The sequence below is a fragment of the Stegodyphus dumicola genome, chromosome 3, assembly GCF_044657685.1.
Source record: "Stegodyphus dumicola isolate Sdum_Otavi_A_Nest chromosome 3, ASM4465768v1".
Classification (NCBI taxonomy): Eukaryota; Metazoa; Arthropoda; class Arachnida; order Araneae; family Eresidae; genus Stegodyphus; species Stegodyphus dumicola.
In genome coordinates this window covers 38,263,192-38,268,474 of record NC_140770.1, presented here as the reverse complement: position 1 = coordinate 38,268,474, position 5,283 = coordinate 38,263,192, and the positions used below count along the sequence as shown (strand labels likewise).

Below are 5,283 nucleotides of genomic sequence, written 5' to 3'. Positions count from 1 at the left end.
TCATAAGTCAAAGGCTTAGCGGCAATTAAACAACTTTAAAATTGCTGATAATTCTAAAAATATTGCACACAGATTTACTAAAGGCAAAGAATCCTTACAGATTCTTTGACTAAAGGCATAAAATCCTTAACAGGAAGATAAAAACAACATAATTCAATCATTTTTAAAGGAAAAAATGTACAATTTACAAACATATAAGAGTAAAGAAACTGAGATCACTGAGCCGGATAATAGAGGGGATATATATATAAATATATTTATATACGTTTGGTGCGGCCGATTGCAACCAAAATACGAGGTGCACATCTACATGTTATAGCAGTCCTATATACAAAATTTCAAAGTTCTGAGGCTACTCGTTTCTGAGTTATGCGAGATACGTACGTACGCACGCACGTACATACGTTCGTACAGACGGCACGAAAAATTCGCTTCAGAATTCATTTTAAAGCAGTTTTATAATTTTTTTTGAAGGAAAAGAGTATTTTATTCTGTCCTTACGTACAGATATCAAGCATAACAACATCGTTAAATTGCATTCGATAGCGGTCAAAATGGGTATTTTCGTTGAAATATGCTGCCTGAAACCTTTCGCGATAACAATACTTCCTTTTTATTTCGTACAAGGAAGTAAAAAGTGCGTCACTATGTAAAGGGTGGCATTTAATTAGTCCGGTAAATGTAATTAAAATTCATTCAACCCTACACGGGTTCCAAAAATTGCACCCATACACACCTTACAAAGGTGCGCGGTGCGGTAGACTATGTGTCACATGGTTGTCAGCACACTGCTCTCACATTGCGTTCACTGAGCAGATACTGCCCAAGACAAGAACGGTACCTACTAATTCTCTAAGCAAAAATCTCAAATAAATATTCTCAAAATCAAACTGGTAGGTAAGCGTTTTATGCTATCACTTAATTTTTGTTTTAAGACTTATTATATTACAGAATATGATGCTAAAAGAATGCTAAAATACATTCCCCTTTACATAATTCTAAGTTATGAAAATAAAAGTTTGAAAATTGCCCTTTGAAAAGTTAATTTAAAGGCATAATTCTCTTGGCCACGCCCCATTGATAGTCACGCCTTTGAAAAGATTCGTTTACAATTCTAAATATTGTAATTTTAATTTGTATCAGTATGAATAAATTGCTCCTGTTTCAACTCATGGATTTATAAACTACTCGGTTTAATCGTAGTATACAGTACAAACGGAATTTGGGCGACATTATGATGATCAGTAAAGGCTGTGTTTATGATGAGCAGTAAATGAGACATTTTGGTATTGGCGACAATTTTCAAAATCGCACCAACTACTCTAACTGGGATTTCTTTGTGCTCTAGTGTAGAAATGGGTGACCCTTCGATTAGCGACAATTTTTTTTTTAATTTTGGCGATGAAACCCCATTTCTAGTTACCATGATAGTTTTAACTTTGTTTTAGCTTCTTGATTTTATTTAAATGAAAATAGATTGATGTGTACATGGACAAATTTAAGGCATTGCGCAATGCCTAGTTTGTGCAATTCTAGGATGTTTTTTTAAGTGAAAAACAGATCGATGTGTACATGGACACAGAGTTTGTGCAATTCTTTGACTTCTTATTTTAGTTTTGTGTAGCGGCCATCTTGAAATTGAGCCTTCCTGGCGTCGATCTTGGCGTCAAAAAAGAATTGTTAAAAAGCAAGGGGCACCCAATTGTAAACTTTGATTGTTCTGATACTGTTATATCGACATCATGCAACACCACGAATCTGCGAACATGGACCTTATAATAGATAGACTAACCCAGTAGGCGGGGCGCGCGTCACCGACATGTGGGCGAGAAAGAGTAGGGACGACCTGGTTTACTTTAACACTGAAACCTACGGCGTTTGTATCACATAACTCTTTTTAATTATTAAATGTGATATGTTATATAGGAATGAGATTATAAAAGGGACAGTTTTCTCCAAATAGGATTTAATATATCCCATTAAAGCACTTTTTTGCTACATTTCGCACATTTTTTTCACGCGTAATTCTTGTACAAACGTCTTTACTTTGGTAAAACGGTGAAAACTCTAAGCACAAAATTTATGAACTTAATTTTGCGTAAAAATAAATTAAAATTAAATAAGATTGATAGTAGAGGCTTTGAAATAAATAAGGTAAAATTAAAAAAGATCTGATAATTTTTTTAAAATTAAGACACAATAACACGCCGAATAAATACTAATTCAGAAGTCAAACAACAAAAATCAGCGTAATATTTTCAAAATTTTTACAGGACTAGTTTCGATGGTTTTACCGAATCACCATCCTCAGCTGCAAAATCGCCAACCTATACTAACATTACAAAACGATCATATTTATTTGATTATATGACCATTAAATTATTGAAATTAAAATGGATTAGTTATTTTAATAATTCATAAAATTCGGAGCATAAAATTTTCTGAGCGTAATGAAGGGGAAGAAAAGTAAAATAAAATCTAGAAGCACTCTTTTTTTAAAATTTTGTGTGTTACCTATATTTATTGTATATCATGTTCTTCGCCCGTAAATCACATACATTTGAAAACAGCATATCTTTAGAATTGACGCATTGGAGGTAAACTGTTATTTTCCGTACAGTGCCGCTCTGAACTCGTTGCGTTTGTTAATCAAAAGTTCGTTAAAGTTTTACAAAATATGAAACAGACTAAAAAAAATTCGAAATTCGGCCGTCCAGATGTCTATGTTCGGGTGGAGGATTACATTATTCAAAATTTGATGGCTCTAGATACTGTCGTTTTTGTCACAGTGCGAGAAACATACATGTATTCATGCAGATTCTTCATTATTTAATTTTTTTACATATAATAGAGGGCGATAATATTTGATAACAACAATTTGCATGGAGACACGGACATGTATAGTAAAACAGCGCAAAATGCCGCTTCGAAACTAGCAACCTTTCTAGGCTACCGCCCCTTTGGGCTAATAAACTAAATTAACAGTAAATAACAAAAATCTTATGCAGAACTAAAAATAAATTTAAAAAATAATTACTATAAAATACAAGCAAAATTAATTATTACGGTTAAATACAATTTTAATATTAGAATTAAATGTATAAAAATTTTTAAGGAGTCAAAAATGTTTATCACTATCATGTATTATGAAATATAATTGAGATAAAATTCCATTATAGAAATTGTGCTATAATACTCATCTATAATTTTAAAAAAGCAGCGCAATTTAGAATTTTAAACAGAACTTTCAAAAATTCGTTTTTAAATATTTTAGTGTTTTTTACATATTTACACCAATAAAAAGCATAAAAATTGCAAGAGAAAATTGCTTGTTTGAAATTTTTTATTAGTTCAGATTTAAAATATTATTTTCTAAAAGAAGTAGTTATAAATTTCCTTACAGCATAGGAAAAGCTGAAAAAATATCCAATCCTGTAAGCATGCAATAGCTTTATAATTATTTGGAATACTAATTATGCTTGATAAATATGCTAAATTTTTAAAAATCAATCTCAATTTCAAAATTAAAAATATGTAGAAATTCTAATTTGTGAAATGAGGCGCTACAGACAGCCGCCTTTTTTTTTTTTTTTTTTTTTTTTTTTTGACAATTATACACGCTGGAATAGGCAACCAATGTTAAATTTCTGCATGTCGTCCCTACTCCTGCGGATGTGATCAAGGTGACAGCCGGCAACGCCTCAGAAGAGGGAGAAAACCCGTTTGGGTTAGTCTATTTCTTATAAGGTCCATGTCTGCGAATCGTTGTCTCGACAGAAAAGCGTCTAAGGAAGGTGTTGGTCCGCGCTTAATTTTGAACGTGATCGAATTTCAACATAAGAACAATTCTTTACTTCTTTGTATCCGGCTGTCTTTGCAAAGTGTGAAACATCAGTAAACAATAAGAAAACACAGACGTACACCAGGGCTAAAGAAAAAGAAGGGCTAGGTCATCCGTTTGAAGGGGAACGATGCCGATACGAACCCAGTTGGGGAGCAATGTGACGTCACTGGGTTCGTCACCTCGTCTACTGACCAGAGCTTCACAGTGCGAAAGCTTAAATCTTTACTTCTTATTTCTTTGAAAGAGGTTTCTTTGACTTGAAAATTATAGCTGAGGATATTTTTAAAATGAATTAGTGTTTGTAACGGGAAATTATTCAAAAAAATGGAGCCTTGTGCCGTTGCTACCTGCGGTAATGCGTACCATAATACGAAACAAACAAACGTGATATTTCAACAATTTCCGTACAGAAACCTTCAGTAGACGAAAGAATGGCAGCATAGCAAGCATACGTTTTTCTGTTTTAATTTTTATTATTATTATTATTTTAAGCCCAAAGGGCTATTAATTTCGTTTTGGCATTCTGCGTTGAATCACTATAAACGCGGCATCACTTTTCAAATTATTGCCAGCAAATGTTAGAGCCCTGCATTATATTTAAAGAAATTAAATAATGAAGAATTTGCATAAATTTATGTATGTTTCTCACATTGTGATAAAATGACAGTACCTAGAGACATCACATTTTGAATAACGTAATCCTCCACCGAATATGGGCCCTGATTTGCCTGATTTGGAATTTGTTTATTATCGATTTCATATTTTGTAACACTTTAATGAATTTTTGATTAACAAACTCAACGATTTCCATGCGAGCAGTGGCAACACTGTATCCCCCCCCCAAAAATATTATCTCCAGCGCGCGAGAATATGAATCGGAAATTCTAAAGAGATGCTCATTTTTAAAATCCTTTTGCGATATTTCTGTTGAATTGAATTTTATGGTTTAAGTGCAAAGGTGTGGGTCCAGTATTTAATCAGTTCATCATATCAATGTTCAGTTTTCTTACTGAGTTGGCTTTACGAATGTTTTTGGCCTTTTTATTATTAACCTTTTGATGTTTACTTTATTTATCAAACATCCCTTTCTTGGCGCCTCCTACACATAAAATTCGATTCAACAGCAAAATCTCAAAATATTTAAAAACATTTTTCTTTAAAATTTCCGACAGACAGTCTCGCGCGCTGGAGATAAAAATGGTTTTTTCCGTACAGTGTTGCCACTGCTTGCTTTGTGATCGTTGAGCTTGTTATTTAAAAATTCATTAAACTTTTTACAAAATATGAAATAGATAATAAAACAAATACGATATTCAAAATTCGAGCTTCCAGGTGGCCATGTTCAGGTGGAGGATTATGTTATTCAAAATTTGGTAGCTCTATGTACAGTTGTTTTTTCACAGTTCGAGAAACATGTATACATTCATGCAGATTCTTTA

General features: G+C 32.9%; 1 non-coding gene across 1 annotated transcript; it reads right to left on the bottom strand.

Moving 5' to 3' along the window:
• Positions 1–709: 709 nt before the first annotated feature.
• On the bottom strand, positions 710–839 carry LOC118187703 (U4atac minor spliceosomal RNA). Its single transcript, XR_004758004.1, has one exon. It is a non-coding gene; the product is annotated as a U4atac minor spliceosomal RNA (small nuclear RNA).
• Between the last annotated feature and the right edge of the window lie 4,444 nt (positions 840–5,283).